The sequence below is a fragment of the Ambystoma mexicanum genome, chromosome 1p (genome assembly GCF_040938575.1).
Source record: "Ambystoma mexicanum isolate Mex_15411 chromosome 1p, UKY_AmexF1_1, whole genome shotgun sequence".
NCBI lineage: Eukaryota > Metazoa > Chordata > Amphibia > Caudata > Ambystomatidae > Ambystoma > Ambystoma mexicanum.
Genome location: NC_090921.1, coordinates 1,067,516,815 through 1,067,538,152, shown reverse-complemented (window position 1 = coordinate 1,067,538,152; position 21,338 = coordinate 1,067,516,815).

Sequence of the window (21,338 nt, the reverse complement as noted above, 5' to 3'; positions counted from 1 at the left end):
GCCCAGACTTTCCCCATTCCCATTTCAGCCCTTACAGGGCTGAATGGGAATGGGGGAGGGAGCAAACAACGGGCCGATTACGAGCGGCCCGTTGTTTGCTCCCTCTTCCCCTCGCGGGACCCGGTAAGCATGCCTGGTTTAACCAGGCGTTACTTACCGGGTCCCGCGAGGGGAGCTTGTAATGAGGCGTTGTAAGTGATTTCAATCCAGCACTCCAACTAAGTCAATGCCTAGTATGGGATGCCCAATGGAAACCCTTATTTATATATTTTTATGTCAAAAGTTCTTTTAATTGTGGATGATGTACCCTTATATAACACCCCTCTCTTTGAATCCCCCGGTCTCACTGAACCAAGAAATAGGTTTGTTTTGCAAATTAAAAGATTTATTTGAAGAATTAAACAATAGATAGATTACACTTTTATGAATATGAATAATATCTGAATATCCCACTTATGAATATGAACAATAATCAGCAATGGGCAATGGGTAAGATTACAATATCAACAATCTCTTAGGAATAGGAAGAATAATGTAGCAGAGAATACTTTGCACAGGTTCAAGAAATGCAATGATAGGAAAGAATGCAACACAGAAATAAAACTTGATAAAAGACAATATGATCACTCTTTCCCCTGTTACTACTCACTCCCCACAACATGCAATATGAAGATATGGAATGAGGGCACACATGTATCAGGAATAACAATCAACAATTTCAGTTTCAATCCCTCTTCCCCCCAGCAAGCTTAGAGAGAACAGTTGTCAAGATCCGAGTCCACCTCCCCTTTCTCCTCACCCGACTCCTCCGAGGTAAGTTCGCAAGGGTCCATCTCAATCTTGCCGGGCTTCTCCTTAGCCCTTGGCACCTTGCCTTTCGGTGTTCTGTTCTTCTTTTCGTGAAGGTAAGGTCTGGCCTCTCCGGAGGCCACCTTGACAGAGGAGTGGACCTGTCACCGGGGAACCCCAGGGGGCCAGCCTCAGCTCTAGGGAAAAAGCCCGAAGGCAGAAAAAACCCTAGTCCGTAGATGGGTTCAGAAGACAGCTCCTTTAGATGGTACAGATCTTTAGGTTGCAGTTCCAAGATACCAGGTATGATGACGTACTCAGTGTAGCTGAAGGCAGGAATCCAAGAAGCAAATGCCAAGATAGGTAGTGGAAGGGTAACAGACCCTGGGAGAAAGGTAGGTAAGGGAAGGTATAGTAAAGAAAAGATACACAGGAGTTAGATGCAACAGGAAGGGACTACTGTGCCAAGTCAGGGAGAGGGAAGCAGGAATGCCCCAAGTAGTCAGAAGCAGCGCTGAACCACCACGGCGGAGCGGAAAGGAACAACACCGCCGGAAGGCAGTACGCCGAGAAGGCAGGAAAGTAGGATAAGCAACAGGGGCTCAAGGAAACGCAGAAGCGGCGAAGCGCAGCGCCTCCACGCCCGTTAAAGAAAGAAAACACCAGACAGAAGGGCTGAGAGAACAGCCGATAGCGAGACCAGCTGGGAAGCTCCTGTTCACGGACGCGGAGCACAGTGCGAATAAGCACCCTCGCGGCCGGAGTTAGGATGTAGACCAGGCAGCAGTTGCGTTAAGGAAAAAGGTAGATTGAAAGTTAGAGCGAGGGAAGAACAGGGAAGCGGAGAGGCACCGTACCAAAATTAGCGGCGGCAACCTCGAACAAAAAATAGAACGTTAGCGAGCACGAAGACAACAGTAAAGGTAGAGGAAAAGAGATACAGGGAAGGAACAAAGTGAATAAAGACTAGAAGAGTAATACACGGGATGGCGATAATCCAAAAGTCGGAGCGTTGAGAGAGTGAAACAACAGATACAACGCGCCGAGAAGTGGGCGGAGCCAGATTATATAAGCTCCGGCGCCATGTTGGGTGAGGACTCGACCGCTCACCGCCGGAACCGCCAGCGATTCCAATGTTTCCAATCTTTGATCCTGACAACAGTAATGATTTTAAAACAGGTCAATTGCTTTTAGATGTGGTTTGAATTGGATGGGAAAGATGCTAAAAATGATTTTAATTCGCTAAATGGGATTCAGAACTAGTGAGAGCCGCTTTGAATGGTTCAGGTAGACACTAGCAATGATTGTTGAATGGATAGCAGATGGAAAGGCCCCGTGGAAGTTTGGGGTTAAATCAGGTTTGCAAGGTTTTTAAAGGCCTGCTGAAAAGGGTTCAGCTTTTTGGATTAGGCCTCTGCTTCAGGGTTCTAGAGTCTGGTTCTAGAGTCTGGATCTGGAGTCTGGTTCTGGAGTCTAGATCTTCCTGCAGAGCTCTTCGCCGGTGGATCAGTGATGAGTGAAAGTGTGTGTCTTGCCTGTCCTCAGCAGTCCTTATTTATCCATTTTCCAAAGTGGGTGGGGAGGCTGATTGTCTATGCCCAACCCTCTAAGGATCTGATAGGTCAGAGACTTCCCTGTCCCCTAATTTGAGAAAGGAACAGTGTGTCATGAGGTGTCACCTTGTGTCAGAGTGATGCTGCTATTTACAATCTAGGGAAGAACCTCCTCTTTGCTTTTACCCAGAAAATCTATTTTTCCCATATGCACAACTTGTTAATAATACATAATTACATGACGTATTGACTAAGGTACGTTTCTGTCAAAATCTTATCTTCCTACGAGTTTTGGTTCATAAATGACAATTTTTCACGCTTTTGGTTGGTTACACATTTTTGGATCTGTACAATTTTTTATATATACTTGCACATACCCTCTGGGCATGTTCCTGTAATTTTTCATGTTCCTAGCATAATCACAATAGCTACAATATGAAAATGTTAGTGGTTCAGTCTCAGAACAACGCACAGATTCCAGATTAGTTTTAAACTGTAAGCACATTTTTCATTTTAATAATCTCTAAGTTTCATATTTTTGTCAGTTTGGTACAATATTTTATAAGTCTTTTCCCAAAACATATATTTAGTCCAATTTCAAATCCAGATTTTCAATCTAGCCCGGTCCAAAGTTTGGCTGAGTCAGAGAGTCACATGGCTTGTCTTCCTGCCAGGGCAGTTGATGTCAGTCACACCCGAATGAGCATTTCCATTCAGTTCAAGGACTCCATTGTCTCTTTTCCCAGAGCCACATGCCAGAGTGCCCCTCCCATTTCCTTTCACACCAGCCTGCCAGTTTCTTAGCAGAGAGCAGGGGAAGGTTCCTTTGTTGGGTAAAAGGGTCTAGAATGTCTTTGAAGCTCAGTGTGGGAAACTTTAACATTTAAACACAATGGGCCTCATTACGACCCTGGCGTTAACCATGGCGCTATTAGCGCCATGGTTGACGCCGGTATTTTTACAACTCTGCCATGGTGAATGGCGGAATTACCGCCCCATTCCAAGGTTGGCAGGGCGGTAATTCCCCATTCACCATTGGCCCTTCCCCATTCCCATTTTCCCCCCCATAGGGCTCAATGGGAATGGGGAAGGCAGTAATTGCGGTAACGTAATTACCTCGAAAGTCCCTTTGTGGGTTCCTTCCTTAACGGCTGGTAAAACCAGCCGTTAAGGTCGGGACCCGCAAAGGGACCTCGTAATTAGGCAGTAAGGGTTTAATAGCGCTGACACCTTTTACGGCGCTGTTAACCCCTTACCGTCTGGGTCGTAATGAGGCCCAAAGTCTGAAATTGTCTTGTCCTAAAATATAAATTACCTTTTTAACAAATACATCAACCAATTTCTTAATTCAAGCTATTTTAAAATATAGTTTTGAATTGTCTCCACCTCTTAGCTTATGATAGCAAGTCTTTGTTTGGCATACTTTGAGTTCAATGTCCAACTTTACACATGACTGGTTTTAGAAATCGCCAGCTTCTGACAGAGGTGAGTAACGGTATTACACCCATTTTTGACAGATTTCTTCCCAGCAACCATCTTCAAAAGTGGACTTTGTTCAGATAACATATACTCCTGCTGACATTATATTTATGTGGATTCTTGAAGGAGAATGATGTTTAACACCCAACAAGAGGTTGGGTCTTTTGGGTGGTTTGTGAGCCATGATTTTTTCAAATTTGACAACCAAGAAAAAACGGATTTTCACACAGCTCTGTGTTTCTTTTGCAATCAGCCTTGCTCTGTGGCAGCCAAATGATGGGTTTTGGCAGTGGTCTCCTGTGTTAACACTGAGATAGGCAAAAGTGGATGGCAGCCTATTTTTGGGATTTTTACTGTGCACTTTTGGGATGATTTATAGTGAGCAAAATGCTCTCCGGCGGCCATTCTGATGTTCCTGATGCAAGCAATTCACATTAATGTTGCAGGGCCTGGACTAGTGGGTTGAAACATCCCGCAGCAAAACGGGTTTAACGGGTCCGCCTCCTTTAGCGGGTCCTGTTAACCCGTTCCGCCTCACTTGTAATGAGGCCCCATGCCTTAGCCACAGGCAACCTACCTGCAGTGCATGTTGGGCATGGCCTCAGGCCTTGCCCTACAGTCACACAGAGCATGGTCTATTACTATGCCTCATTCTGGCATGTTTAGCCTATCTGCCCACTGGGTCTATGACTTGGGTATAGTGACACTACACTCAGTAGCCACTGACCCTCAGCCCAGAGAATGATCTAAGCTCCTATCTCATATGATGTTCATTCCCTAAAGACAATCTTACTATCTACTTTCCCTTAAGGGTTTCACGCATAGAAGATGTCATATGTAATGTCATCAGTGATGTCATCGATGTTCGCATTTGTGATGTCATCTTTTACGCGATGTGTGACATCATGAGCTCTGTATGTCAGGGGGAGACTGGCAAGTTGTATGGCTCACTGACTGCCTGATTCATGGAATTATTTGCACCAAAAATGGGGATTGGTGCGCCATTCTGCCAGCAAATCCCCATTTGTCAAACAGGGATTTGCGGGCAGAATGGCACACAAATCCCCGTTTTCAGTGCAAATAATTCCATGAATCGGGCAGTCAGTGAGCCATACATGAATCAGTGAACTTTGTGTTTTTTAGGTTAATCATACCTTTATTTGAAAAAAGATTTTTGAGAGAATTTTTGAATTTCATACATGAATTACAGACATAGCTACCTGCTTCGGATATAGGGGATAGTAAGAACAAATTAGCAATAGAGATCCTGGTAGATTTAGTTCGGCACAAAAACGCCTGTGAGTGGCTAGTTGGTTTGTTCGGATGCATCGCAAATGATATACTCTCTAATTATGTGTATTTTACATATTCTAAAGCATGACACTTAAAACAATCTAGCAGATCCAAGGTTATCAAAAATACAAAGAACCATTTTACAACATATGCTCATATTTCCTCTGCTCATAACGTATGCCACAAGTCAAGTGCCACTGTAAACCACATTTTCAAGATCTCTGTACTCAAATTATATATCACAATTGCCACTTTAACACACACTCAGTGATGCTTGTGGCTTTCATATAAACTTTCACGGTTACTACATACAGGAAGCATGAGTGTGTTCTTACAGCACCAGTGTGAAGCTGGAAAAGCATTGGAGGGACAGGGCCTCCCTGTCCTTGTCCTGTAGTCCCTTTTTCATTTGTGTTCTGTATTATTTTCTGCCCAGGAGTCCATGTGGGACCCTGGCAGTGCAGCTCTTCCTGTTTTTGGTTTGGTGTACAGACCCATGGGATACCCTTAGGGCACCCATGGGTGGGGGTAAAACCCTGTGCCCCTAGTGTATGTTTTTGGGCACCTGTGAGTGGCCTGCAGAGCAGGGTATGGGCTAGTGGCAGCTCCATGCTGAATTTGACAGGTGCGCTGGGTGTCCTCCATTTTGGGATACCCAGGCCCTGCCATTGGAATCAGTTGATTCCTGATAGGAAACAAGATGGCCCATGTGGCCTCTTGCTTTCTATTGCCTGTTACCTTGCTTTCCCAAAGTCCTGGGAAGCCCTGACTCTGTCCCTTCCCCCTGGCTGGCTGTTGGGTGGAAGTGCCATATATGGTGTTGTTGTGAAGGCCCGGCCAGACTAACTGGGGCCTTCCCAGTGACTGTATGTTGTGGGTACCTCCTGTGGGTGGGACCTTGGTGAATGGAGTGTGTGACCAATATGCACTTATTGTTGTGGTTGTCTGGTTTCTGGCATGAGAGACAAAGACTGAGACAGCCTGCCCGAAACTGGCCTGAATGCAGTGTCTAGTGTTGAATGGCTGGGTACTTGTCCCAATCCACATTCCTTGTTGTGAGTGTCTGAGAGGGAGGAGGATGGCCTAAATGCACTGTGTGTCTGATTGGCTGATTGACTGCATGAATGCCCCTCTGTATGATTGGCTTCTGAGAGTGACCCAGCAGTGTGGATGAGAGACAGAATAGTATATCTGGGGACCTCTCACCACTGGAAATTGTTCAGAAGCGTTCAGAAGCTGTGTCTACACTTTAAGAGTAACTGGAACTGCTGATCCTCGACGCCCAGCTGGAAGAAGAAGACTTGCTGTTGCATTTGCTTCGACCGATCTGAAAGCTGCCGAATCCGTCGAAGACTGATCCGAGAGAGGACCTGGTAAGGCGCCCTCTTCCCATGCTCCGACGGACCATCGAGCACTGCTAAACCTTCGCCGAAGCTCCCTGGACGCCAGACCCTCGAAAGGCTGCCGACCCGAGACGGGACCGCTGAGGAGAACGAAGCAAAGCACCCGGACTTCGCCGCCGTCGAAGTCCATTGCCGTCGACCAGGGTTTGCAGGTTTGTGTAACCACTGGAGGCCCATCGAAGTTGTGTTGCCCAGCCGTGGGGACCACTTGACGGCGTGCCGCCGACGACCAGAGCCGCCCGCTCCTTTGCCTAAGAACATTTGAATCCAAGGACTCCCTTGTCCGCAACGTCGACCGCTTTATCCCGGCGGAGAAAGTCGAGGACGAGAAAAACGCGCCGAGGAGAATCCGCTGGTGGGTTTCCCGCCACCTCACGACCACAAAGACTTTGACGACTCGACGCCCTTGCTGGGCCACAGTTCTTTACACTCTTTGCAGTCCAGAACTATCGTCACCGAGGTGCCCCGCTTGCCTCTTCCTTGCAGGACGACGAGCACCGCTCAGATCGAAGCTGCCGCCTCATCGACGCCGTTCTACCCTGTTCACCGTCGGACGTTCGACGACCCGTGACTCCTGCTTTAAAGAGAGGGCACTCAAGAACGGTCGTCGATTCCCTGACGCCGAACGCCAAGTTCGCCTTCCTCGACGCCTCTCGACGATCCGTGACTCCTGCTTTAAAGGGGGTCACTCAAAAAAGGATCTGTCGACGCCTCTTCGAAGAACTCTACTCAACCAGGTACATTGGGGGGTAAAAACATTATAGGAGGGAATAAGACTTTTGAACAATATACGGACTGGGCTTGTGCTATATATCTGATTTTACAGGTTGCCCAGGTGGGGGGATCTCCACACAGAACTGTAGTTTAGTAGCTGACTCAGTACTCTGCCTATTGTTTCCACCATCTTGCTTTCCTTCCTCTCTATTGCTGGTATCCTCTTTATTGATCTGTGTGACATTTTTACATTGCTATGGATGCACTTTAATGAGATCTAATAATATTAGTGGTACCACTTTAGAATTGTAGATATTTACCATTGTTGATTTTCCTGAGCACAAAGTGAGTTATTGTGACAGTGTGTACATACCTTTGAATATTAATTATATAAAGTCTGTTCTTTCAGTAATACAGTGTGTGGAAATTCCTTTGTGGGGGCTTGGGGACTACACTGTACTTAAGAACCAGCCCACATCACCTCCGAGAAGCTAGGCCTTGATTGCTCGTCCATTGCTACCATAATAGAGAATCTTGGCTGGGGTCTTCTGTGCCTCTCCTCTACCATATAGAGAGCAGAAGTACAGACACCCCCTCTAGTCTTTACAACCAGCACTGTCCGATATTGGGCACAGCCAGCAGGAAAACGTCTTTCAACGTTGGCAATGCTGGCATATGTTGGGACATTGCATCATAAAGCTGTTTTACAGCAGCAATGCTGGCCCAATAAAAGGCAGAGCAGGAATCATAAACAAAAGCACATGAAGGCTATCAACCCGAAAAATACACCTAAACTCAGCGAGCGGTGTAAAACGAACTGAAGCTGCCAACAGCACATCACAGCTCACTTGCTCTTTCTCCTGCTCTGTCCTACTAACTTACCCTACCCTCTTAACTTTCAGAGCCGCCAGAGCTCCAGGGGACCCCTCCAGTGGTGACAGTGCATGGTTTCAGTATCCTTTAACATTAACATTCTTGCTGTGCCTTTAATTGGGCCAGCGTGGCCACTGTATAACAGTTTTAGAATGCAATGTCCCAACATATGCCAGCATTGCCAATGCTGAAAAACATTTTCCTGCTGGCTGTGCCCAATATATGTCAGAGCTGGTGCTGAAAGAACACACTCAGTATTCCTGTATCCAATATATGCCAGCCTTGCCACTGTGAAACATGTTCATGCTAGCTTGCAGACAATATGCTGGCATTGCTACTGTAAAACAAGTTTATGCAGGCTGTGCCAAAATATTCCGTTGATGCCACCTTAAAGCATGCTCATGGATGTGCCGAACATATGGAATTTATAAAACTGTAAACATTTTCATGCTGACTCTGCCCAAAATTTGACAGTTTGCCCGTTCAAATCCTGATGTCTGTGTTTGCTTCACCAAGATATGTAAGTATTGTCCTGCATTTCTGTGGTGCACAACAGGATACTACCCCACCAAACATATGGTGTAGAGGGAGATCGGCCAGTCACTCTGGACACCTCAGACACTGACAGACCTACTTGTTTACTCATGCAAACTCATTCAAGCTCTCCCTCCACGCACACATACACACACACCACATGTACGCTCACATGAACACACACACACTGTAAAGCAGTTGTGGGCAGAGTCAGTATTCTGATACTCCTATGTGACACAAATTCTACATGTATAAAAATGTTTTTATGAATAATAATACTACCTATATCTTGAACATCAGAGAGGTTGTGAAGGTATGTGGACTAAACCTATATTACTAAGTTATAACAAGTGAATGGGACCTGTGGTGACATATCTACTGTATACTGCACAAACAATGGACAGTTGATGTTCATCATTCAGTACTATGTTAAACATAAAGGTCCTCATTAGGACACTGGCGGAATGGGTTTAACAGGGCCGGTAAGGGTGCTGGAGCCGTTAAACCCATTCCGCCCTATTACGAGGTTCCCTTACGGGACCCACTCTAAACGTCTGGTCAGACCAGACGTCCTTTGCAGGTCCCGCGAGGGGACCATGGAGCTAACAATGGGCCCGTTATTAACAGGCCCATTGTTAGCTCCCTCCCCATTCCCATTGAGCCCTATGGGGGCTCGAATGGGAATGGGGATGGGTCAATTGAATGAGGAATGACTGGGTTTCCCAAAACATATATTTAGTCCAATTTCAAATCCAGATTTTCAATCTAGCCCACCTCCAAAGCTTGGCTGAGTCAGAGAGTCACATGGCTTGTCTTCCTGCCAGGGCAGTTGATGTCAGTCACACCCGAATGAGCATTTCCATTCAGTTCAAGGACTCCATTGTCTCTTTTCCTAGAGCCACATGCCAGAGTGCCCCTCCCATTTCCTTTCACACCAGCCTGCCAGTTTCTTAGCAGAGAGCAGGGGGAAGGTTCCTTTGTTCGGTAAAAGGGTCTAGAATGTCTTTGAAGCTCAGTGTGGGAAACTTTAACATTTAAACACAATGGGCCTCATTACGACCCTGGCGTTAACCATGGCGCTATTAGCGCCATGGTTGACGCCGGTATTTTTACAACTCTGCCATGGTGAATGGCGGAATTATCGCCCCATTCCAAGGTTGGCAGGGCGGTAATTCCCCATTCACCATTGGCCCTTCCCCATTCCCATTTTCCCCCCATAGGGCTCAATGGGAATGGGGAAGGCAGTAATTGCGGTAACGTAATTACCTCGAAAGTCCCTTTGTGGGTTCCTTCCTTAACGGCTGGTAAAACCAGCCGTTAAGGTCGGGACCCGCAAAGGGACCTCGTAATTAGGCAGTAAGGGTTTAATAGCGCCGACACCTTTTACGGCGCCGTTAACCCCTTACCGTCTGGGTCGTAATGAGGCCCAAAGTCTGAAATTGTCTTGTCCTAAAATATAAATTACCTTTTTAACAAATACATCAACCAATTTCTTAATTCAAGCTCTTTTAAAATATAGTTTTGAATTGTCTCCACCTCTTAGCTTATGTTAGCAAGTCTTTCTTTGGCATACTTTGAGTTCAAAGTCCAACTTTACACATGACTGGTTTTAGAAATCGCCAGCTTCTGACAGAGGTGAGTAACGGTATTACACCCATTTTTGACGGATTTCTTCCCAGCAACCATCTTCAAAAGTGGACTTTGTTCAGATAACATATACTCCTGCTGAAATTATATTTATGTGGATTCTTGAAGGAGAATGATGTTTAACACCCAACAGGAGGTTGGATCTTTAGGGTGGTTTGTGAGCCATGATTTTTTAAAATTTGACAACCAAGAAAAAACGGATTTTCACACAGCTCTGTGTTTCTTTTGCAATCAGCCTTGCTCTGTGGCAGCCAAATGATGGGTTTTGGCAGTGGTCTCCTGTGTTAACACTGAGATAGGCAAAAGTGGATGGCAGCCTATTTTTGGGATTTTTACTGTGCACTTTTGGGATGATTTTTAGTGAGCAAAATGCTCTCCGGCGGCCATTCTGATGTTCCTGATGCAAGCAATTCACATTAATGTTGCAGGGCCTGGACTAGTGGGTTGAAACATCCCGCAGCAAAACGGGTTTAACGGGTCCGCCTCCTTTAGCGGGTCCTGTTAACCCGTTCCGCCTCACTTGTAATGAGGCCCCATGCCTTAGGCACAGGCAACCTACCTGCAGTGCATGTTGGGCATGGCCTCAGGCCTTGCCCTACAGTCACACAGAGCATGGTCTATTACTATGCCTCATTCTGGCATGTTTAGCCTATCTGCCCACTGGGTCTATGACTTGGGTATAGTGACACTACACTCAGTAGCCACTGACCCTCAGCCCAGAGAATGATCTAAGCTCCTATCTCATATGATGTTCATTCCCTAAAGACAATCTTACTATCTACTTTCCCTTAAGGGTTTCACGCATAGAAGATGTCATATGTAATGTCATCAGTGATGTCATCAATGTTCGCATTTGTGATGTCATCTTTTACGCGATGTGTGACAACATGAGATCTGTATGTCAGGGGGAGACTGGCAAGTTGTATGGCTCACTGACTGCCTGATTCATGGAATTATTTGCACCAAAAACGGGGATTTGTGCGCCAGTCTGCCATCAAATCCCCATTTGTCAAACAGGGATTTGCGGGCAGAATGGCACACAAATCCCCATTTTCGGTGCAAATAATTCCATGAATCGGGCAGTCAGTGAGCCATACATGAATCAGTGAACTTTGTGTTTTTTAGGTTAATCATACCTTTATTTGAAAAAAGATTTTTGAGAGAATTTTTGAATTTCATACATGAATTACAGACATAGCTAACTGCTTCGGATATAGGGGATAGTAAGAACAAACTAGCAATAGAGATCCTGGAAGATTTAGTTCGGCACAAAAACGCCTGTGAGTGGCTAGTTGGTTTGTTCTGATGCATCGCAAATGATATACTCTCTAATTATGTGTATTTTACATCATCTAAAGCATGACACTTAAAACAATCTAGCAGATCCAAGGTTATCAAAAATACAAAGAACCATTTTACAACAAATGCTCATATTTCCTCTGCTCATAACGTATGCCACAAGTCAAGTGCCACTGTAAACCACATTTTCAAGATCTCTGTACTCAAATTATATATCACAATTGCCACTTTAACACACACTCAGTGATGCTTGTGGCTTTCATATAAACTTTCACGGTTACTACATACAGGAAGCATGAGTGTGTTCTTACAGCACCAGTGTGATGCTGGAAATGCATTGGAGGGACAGGGCCTCCCTGTCCTTGTCCTGTAGTCCATTTTTCATTTGTGTTCTGTATTATTTTCTGCCGAGGAGTCCATGTGGGACTCCTGGCAGTGCAGCTCTTCCTGTTTTTGGTTTGGTGTACAGACCCATGGGATACCCTTAGGGCACCCATGGGTGGGGGTAAAACCCTGTGCCCCTATTGTATGTTTTTGGGCACCTGTGGGTGGCCTGCAGAGCAGGGTATGGGCTGGTGGCAGCTCCATGCTGAATTTGACAGGTACGCTGGGTGTCCTCCATTTTGGGATACCCAGGCCCTGCCATTGGAATCAGTTGATCCCTGATAGGAAACAAGATGGCCCCTGTGGCCTCTTGCTTTCTATTGCCTGTTACCTTGTTTTCCCAAAGTCCTGGGAAGCCCTGACTCTGTCCCTTCCCCCTGGCTGGCTGTTGGGTGGAAGTGCCATATATGGTGTTGTTGTGAAGGCCCGGCCAGACTAACTGGGGCCTTCCCAGTGACTGTATGTTGTGGGTACCTCCTGTGGGTGGGACCTGGGTGAATGGAGTGTGTGACCAATATGCACTTATTGTCGTGGTTGTCTGGTTTCTGGCATGAGAGACAAAGACTGAGACAGCCCTGCCCGAAACTGGCCTGAATGCAGTGTCTAGTGTTGAATGGCTGGGTACTTGTCCCAATCCACATTCCTTGTTGTGAGTGTCTGAGAGGGAGGAGGATGGCCTGAATGCACTGTGTGTCTGATTGGCTGATTGACTGCATGAATGCCCCTCTGTATGATTGGCTGCTGAGAGTGACCCAGCAGTGTGGATGAGAGACAGAATAGTATATCTGGGGACCTCTCACCACTGGAAATTGTTCAGAAGCGTTCAGAAGCTGTGTCTACACTTTAAGAGTAACTGGAACTGCTGATCCTCGACGCCCAGCTGGAAGAAGAAGACTTGCTGTTGCATTTGCTTCGACCGATCTGAAAGCTGCCGAATCCGTCGAAGACTGATCCGAGAGAGGACCTGGTAAGGCGCCCTCTTCCCATGATCCGAGGGACCATCGAGCACCGCTAAACCTTCGCCGAAGCTCCCTGGACGCCAGACCCTCGAAAGGCTGCCGACCCGAGACGGGACCGCTGAGGAGAACGAAGCGCAACACCCGGACTTCGCCGCCGTCGAAGTCCATTGCCGTCGACCAGAGTTTGCAGGTTTGTGTAACTGCTGGAGGCCCGTCGAAGTTGTGTTGCCCAGCCTTGGGGACCACTTGACGCCGTGCCGCCGACGACCAGAGCCGCCCGCTCCTTTGCCTAAGAACATTTGAATCCAAGGACTCCCTTGTCCGCAACGTCGACCGCTTTATCCCGCCAGAGAAAGTCGAGGACGAGAAAAACGCGCCGAGGAGAATCCGCCGGTGGGTTTCCCGCCACCTCACGACCACAAAGACTTCGACGACTCAACACCCTTGCTGGGCCACAGTTCTTTACACTCTTTGCGGTCCAGAACTATCGTCACCGAGGTGCCCCGCACGCCTCTTCCTTGCAAGACGCCAACGCTCCGTCGTCAACGAGCACCGCTCGGATCGAAGCTGCCGCCTCATCGACGCCGTTCTACCCTGTTCACCGTCGGACGTTCGACGACCCGTGACTCCTGCTTTAAAGAGAGGGCACTCAAGAACGGTCGTCGATTCCCCGACGCCGAACGCCAAGTTCGCATTCCTTGACGCCTCTCGACGATCCGTTACTCCTGCTTTAAAGGGGGTCACTCAAAAAAGGATCTGTCGACGCCTCTTCGAAGAACTCTACTCAACCAGGTACATTGGGGGGTAAAAACATTATAGGAGGGAATAAGACTTTTGAACAATATACGGACTGGGCTTGTGCTATATATCTTATTTTACAGGTTGCCCAGGTGGGGGGATCTCCACACAGAACTGTAGTTTAGTAGCTGACTCAGTACTCTGCCTATTGTTTCCACCATCTTGCTTTCCTTCCTTTCTATTGCTGGTATCCTCTTTATTGATCTGTGTGACATTTTTACATTGCTATGGATGCACTTTAATGAGATCTAATAATATTAGTGGTACCACTTTAGAATTGTAGATATTTACCATTGTTGATTTTCCTGAGCACAAAGTGAGTTATTGTGACAGTGTACATACCTTTGAATATTAATTATATAAAGACTGTTCTTTCAGTAATACAGTGTGTGGACATTCCTTTGTGGGGGCTTGGGGACTACACTGTACTTAAGAACCAGCCCGCATCACCTCCCGAGAAGCTAGGCCTTGATTGCTCGTCCATTGCTACCATAATAGAGAATTTTGGCTGGGGTCTTCTGTGCCTCTCCTCTACCATATAGAGAGCAGAAGTACAGACACCCCCCTCCAGTCTTTACAACCAGCACTGTCCTATATTGGGCACAGCCAGCAGGAAAACGTCTTTCAACGTTGGCAATGCTGGCATATGTTGGGACATTGCATCATAAAGCTGTTTTACAGCAGCAATGCTGGCCCAATAAAAGGCAGAGCAGGAATCATAAACTAAAGCACATGAAGGCTATCAACCCGAAAAATACACCTAAACTCAGCGAGCGGTGTAAAACGAACTGAAGCTGCCAACAACACATCACAGCTCACTTGCTCTTTCTCCTGCTCTGTCCTACTAACTTACCCTACCCTCTTGACTTTCAGAGCCGCCAGAGCTCCAGGGGACTCCTCCAGTGGTGACAGTGCATGGTTTAAGTATCCTTTAACATTAACATTCTTGCTGTGCCTTTAATTGGGCCAGCGTGGCCACTGTATAACAGTTTTAGAATGCAATGTCCCAACATATGCCAGCATTGCCAATGCTGAGAAACATTTTCCTGCTGGCTGTGCCTAATATATGTCGGTGCTGGTGCTGAAAGAACACACTCATGATTCCTGTATCCAATATATGCCAGCCTTGCCACTGTGAAACATGTTCATGCTAGCTTGCAGAAAATATGCTGGCATTGCTACTGTAAAACAAGTTTATGCAGGCTGTGCCAAAATATTCCATTGATGCCACCTTAAAGCATGCTCATGGATGTGCCGAACATATGGAATTTATAAAACTGTAAACATTTTCATGCTGACTCTGCCCAAAATTTGACAGTTTGCCCTTGCAAATCCTGATATCTGTGTTTGCTTCACCAAGATATGTAAGTATTGTTCTGCATTTCTGTGGTGCACAACATGATACTACCCCACCAAACATATGGTGTAGAGGGAGTTCGGCCAGTCACTCTGGACACCTCAGACACTGACAGACATACTTGTTTACTCATGCAAACTCATTCAAGCTCTCCCTCCACGCACACATACACACACACCACATGTACGCTCACATGAACACACACACACTGTAAAGCAGTTGTGGGCAGAGTCAGTATTCTGATACTCCTATGTGACACAAATTCTACATGTATAAAAATGGTTTTATGAATAATAATACTACTTATATCTTGAACATCAGAGAGGTTGTGAAGGTATGTGGACTAAACCTATATTACTAAGTTATAACAAGTGAATGGGACCTGTGGTGACATATCTACTGTATACTGCACAAACAATGGACAGTTGATGTTCATCATTCAGTACTATGTTAAACATAAAGGTCCTCATTAGGACACTGGCGGAATGGGTTTAACGGGGCCGGTAAAGGTGCTGGAGCCGTTAAACCCATTCCGCCCTATTACGAGGTTCCCTTACGGGACCCACTCTGGACGTCTGGTCAGACCAGACGTCCTTTGCAGGTCCCGCGAGGGGACCAGGGAGCTAACAATGGGCCCGTTATTAACAGGCCCGTTGTTAGCTCCCTCCCCATTCCCATTGAGCCTTATGGGGGCTCGAATGCGAATGGGGATGGGTAAATTGGGATGGGTAAATTGAATGAGGAATGACTGGGTTTCCCAAAACATATATTTAGTCCAATTTCAAATCCAGATTTTCAATCTAGCCCGCCTCCAAAGCTTGGCTGAGTCAGAGAGTCACATGGCTTGTCTTCCTGCCAGGGCAGTTGATGTCAGTCACACCCGAATGAGCATTTCCATTCAGTTCAAGGACTCCATTGTCTCTTTTCCCAGAGCCACATGCCAGAGTGCCCCTCCCATTTCCTTTCACACCAGCCTGCCAGTTTCTTAGCAGAGGGCAGGGGGAAGGTTCCTTTGTTGGGTAAAAGGGTCTAGAATGTCTTTGAAGCTCAGTGTGGGAAACTTTAACATTTAAACACAATGGGCCTAATTACGACCCTGGCGTTAACCATGGCGCTATTAGCGCCATGGTTGACGCCGGTATTTTTACAACTCTGCCATGGTGAATGGCGGAATTACCGCCCCATTCCAAGGTTGGCAGGGCGGTAATTCCCCATTCACCATTGGCCCTTCCCCATTCCCATTTCCCCCCCATAGAGCTCAATGGGAATGGGGAAGGCAGTAATTGCGGTAACGTAATTACCTCGAAAGTCCCTTTGTGGGTTCCTTCCTTAACGGCTGGTAAAACCAGCCGTTAAGGTCGGGACCCGCAAAGGGACCTCGTAATTAGGCAGTAAGGGTTTAATAGCGCCGACACCTTTTATGGCGCCGTTAACCCCTTACCGTCTGGGTCGTAATGAGGCCCAAAGTCTGAAATTGTCATGTCCTAAAATATAAATTACCTTTTTAACAAATACATCAACCAATTTCTTAATTAAAGCTCTTTTAAAATATAGTTTTGAATTGTCTCCACCTCTTAGCTTATGATAGCAAGTCTTTCTTTGGCATACTTTGAGTTCAATGTCCAACTTTACACATGACTGGTTTTAGAAATCGCCAGCTTCTGACAGAGGTGAGTAACGGTATTACACCCATTTCTGACAGATTTCTTCCCAGCAACCATCTTCAAAAGTGGACTTTGTTCAGATAACATATACTCCTGCTGACATTATATTTATGTGGATTCTTGAAGTAGAATGATGTTTAACACCCAACAGGAGGTTGGATCTTTTGGGTGGTTTGTGAGCCATGATTTTTTCAAATTTGACAACCAAGAAAAAACGGATTTTCACACAGCTCTGTGTTTCTTTTGCAATCAGCCTTGCTCTGTGGCAGCCAAATGATGGGTTTTGGCAGTGGTCTCCTGTGTTAACACTGAGATAGGCAAAAGTGGATGGCAGCCTATTTTTGGGATTTTTACTGTGCACTTTTGGGATGATTTTTAGTGAGCAAAATGCTCTCCGGCGGCCATTCTGATGTTCCTGATGCAAGCAATTCACATTAATGTTGCAGGGCCTGGACTAGTGGGTTGAAACATCCCGCAGCAGAACGGGTCCGCCTCCTTTAGCGGGTCCTGTTAACCCGTTCCGCCTCACTTGTAATGAGGCCCCATGCCTTAGGCACAGGCAACCTACCTGCAGTGCATGTTGGGCATGGCCTCAGGCCTTGCCCTACAGTCACACAGAGCATGGTCTTTTACTATGCCTCATTCTGGCATGTTTAGCCTATCTGCCCACTGGGTCTATGACTTGGGTATAGTGACACTACACTCAGTAGCCACTGACCCTCAGCCCAGAGAATGATCTAAGCTCCTATCTCATATGATGTTCATTCCCTAAAGACAATCTTACTATCTACTTTCCCTTAAGGGTTTCACGCATAGAAGATGTCATATGTAATGTCATCAGTGATGTCATCGATGTTCGCATTTGTGATGTCATCTTTTACGCGATGTGTGACATCATGAGCTCTCTATGTCAGGGGGAGACTGGCAAGTTGTATGGCTCACTGACTGCCTGATTCATGGAATTATTTGCACCAAAAACGGGGATTGGTGCGCCATTCTGCCAGCAAATCCCCATTTGTCAAACAGGGATTTGCAGGCAGAATGGCACACAAATCCCCGTTTTCGGTGCAAATAATTCCATGAATCGGGCAGTCAGTGAGCCATACATGAATCAGTGAACTTTGTGTTTTTTAGGTTAATCATACCTTTATTTGAAAAAAGATTTTTGAGAGAATTTTTGAATTTCATACATGAATTACAGACATAGCTACCTGCTTCGGATATAGGGGATAGTAAGAACAAACTAGCAATAGAGATCCTGGTAGATTTAGTTCGGCACAAAAACGCCTGTGAGTGGCTAGTTGGTTTGTTCTGATGCATCGCAAATGATATACTCTCTAATTATGTGTATTTTACATCATCTAAAGCATGACACTTAAAACAATCTAGCAGATCCAAGGTTATCAAAAATACAAAGAACCATTTTACAACAAATGCTCATATTTCCTCTGCTCATAACGTATGCCACAAGTCAAGTGCCACTGTAAACCACATTTTCAAGATCTCTGTACTCAAATTATATATCACAATTGCCACTTTAACACACACTCAGTGATGCTTGTGGCTTTCATATAAACTTTCACGGTTACTACATACAGGAAGCATGAGTGTGTTCTTACAGCACCAGTGTGATGCTGGAAATGCATTGGAGGGACAGGGCCTCCCTGTCCTTGTCCTGTAGTCCATTTTTCATTTGTGTTCTGTATTATTTTCTGCCCAGGAGTCCATGTGGGACTCCTGGCAGTGCAGCTCTTCCTGTTTTTGGTTTGGTGTACAGACCCATGGGATACCCTTAGGGCACCCATGGGTGGGGGTAAAACCCTGTGCCCCTAGTGTATGTTTTTGGGCACCTGTGGGTGGCCTGCAGAGCAGGGTATGGGCTGGTGGCAGCTCCATGCTGAATTTGACAGGTACGCTGGGTGTCCTCCATTTTGGGATACCCAGGCCCTGCCATTGGAATCAGTTGATCCCTGATAGGAAACAAGATGGCCCCTGTGGCCTCTTGCTTTCTATTGCCTGTTACCTTGTTTTCCCAAAGTCCTGGGAAGCCCTGACTCTGTCCCTTCCCCCTGGCTGGCTGTTGGGTGGAAGTGCCATATATGGTGTTGTTGTGAAGGCCCAGCCAGACTAACTGGGGCCTTCCCAGTGACTTATTGTTGTGGGTACCTCCTGTGGGTGGGACCTGGGTGAATGGAGTGTGTGACCAATATGCACTTATTGTCGTGGTTGTCTGGTTTCTGGCATGAGAGACAAAGACTGAGACAGCCCTGCCCGAAACTGGCCTGAATGCAGTGTCTAGTGTTGAATGGCTGGGTACTTGTCCCAATCCACATTCCTTGTTGTGTGTCTGAGAGGAAGGAGGATGGCCTGAATGCACTGTGTGTCTGATTGGCTGATTGACTGCATGAATGCCCCTCTGTATGATTGGCTGCTGAGAGTGACCCAGCAGTGTGGATGAGAGACAGAATAGTATATCTGGGGACCTCTCACCACTGTAAATTGTTCCGAAGCGTTCAGAAGCTGTGTCTACACTTTAAGAGTAACTGGAACTGCTGATCCTCGACGCCCAGCTGGAAGAAGAAGACTTGCTGTTGCATTTGCTTCGACCGATCTGAAAGCTGCCGAATCCGTCGAAGACTGATCCGAGAGAGGACCTGGTAAGGCGCCCTCTTCCCATGCTCTGAGGGACCATCGAGCACTGCTAAACCTTCGCCGAAGCTCCCTGGACGCCAGACCCTCGAAAGGCTGCCGACCCGAGACGGGACCGCTGAGGAGAACGAAGCAAATCACCCGGACTTTGCCGCCGTCGAAGTCCATTGCCATCGACCAGGGTTTGCAGGTTTGTGTAACCGCTGGAGGCCCGTCGAAGTTGTGTTGCCCAGCCGTGGGGACCACTTGACGCCGTGCCGCCGACGACCAGAGCCGCCCGCTCCTTTGCCTAAGAACATTTGAATCCAAGGACTCCCTTGTCCGCAACGTCGACCGCTTTATCCCGCTGGAGAAAGTCGAGGATGAGAAAAACGCGCCGAGGAGAATCCGCCGGTGGGTTTCCCGCCACCTCACGACCACAAAGACTTCGACGACTCGACGCCCTTGCTGGGCCACAGTTCTTTACACTCTTTGCGGTCCAGAACTATCGTCACCGAGGTGCCCCGCACGCCTCTTCCTTGCAGGACGCCAACGCTCCGTCGTCGACGAGCACCGCTCGGATCGAAGCTGCCGCCTCATCAACGCAGTTCTACCCTGTTCACCGTCGGACGTTCGACGACCCGTGACTCCTGCTTTAAAGAGAGGGCACTCAAGAACGGTCGTCGATTCCCCGACGCCGAACACCAAGTTCGCCTTCCTCGACGCCTCTCGACGATCCGTGACTCCTGCTTTAAAGGGGGTCACTCAAAAAAGGATCTGTCGACGCCTCTTCGAAGAACTCTACTCAACCAGGTACATTGGGGGGTAAAAACATTATAGGAGGGAATAAGACTTTTGAACAATATACGGACTGGGCTTGTGCTATATATCTTATTTTACAGGTTGCCCAGGTGGGGGGATCTCCACACAGAACTGTAGTTTAGTAGCTGACTCAGTACTCTGCCTATTGTTTCCACCATCTTGCTTTCCTTCCTCTCTATTGCTGGTATCCTCTTTATTGATCTGTGTGACATTTTTACATTGCTATAGATGCACTTTAATGAGATCTAATAATATTAATGGTACCACTTTAGAATTGTAGATATTTACCATTGTTGATTTTCCTGAGCACAAAGTGAGTTATTGTGACAGTGTACATACCTTTGAATATTAATTATATAAAGACTGTTCTTTCAGTAATACAGTGTGTGGACATTCCTTTGTAGAGGGTTGGGGACTACACTGTACTTAAGAACCAGCCCACATCACCTCCCGAGAAGCTAGGCCTTGATTGCTCGTCCATTGCTACCATAATAGAGAATCTTGGCTGGGGTCTTCTGTGCCTCTCCTCTACCATATAGAGAGCAGAAGTACAGACACCCCTCTCTAGTCTTTACAACCAGCACTGTCTGATATTGGGCACAGCCAGCAGGAAAACGTCTTTCAACGTTGGCAATGCTGGCATATGTTGGGACATTGCATCATAAAGCTGTTTTACAGCAGCAATGCTGGCCCAATAAAAGGCAGAGCAGGAATCATAAACAAAAGCACATGAAGGCTATCAACCCGAAAAATACACCTAAACTCAGCGAGCGGTGTAAAACGAACTGAAGCTGCCAACAGCACATCACAGCTCACTTGCTCTTTCTCCTGCTCTGTCCTACTAACTTACCCTACCCTCTTGACTTTCAGAGCCGCCAGAGCTCCAGGGGACTCCTCCAGTGGTGACAGTGCATGGTTTAAGTATCCTTTAACATTAACATTCTTGCTGTGCCTTTAATTGGGCCAGCGTGGCCACTGTATAACAGTTTTAGAATGCAATGTCCCAACATATGCCAGCATTGCCAATGCTGAAAAACATTTTCCTGCTGGCTGTGCCCAATATATGTCAGTGCTGGTGCTGAAAGAACACACTCATGATTCCTGTATCCAATATATGCCAGCCTTGCCACTGTGAAACATGT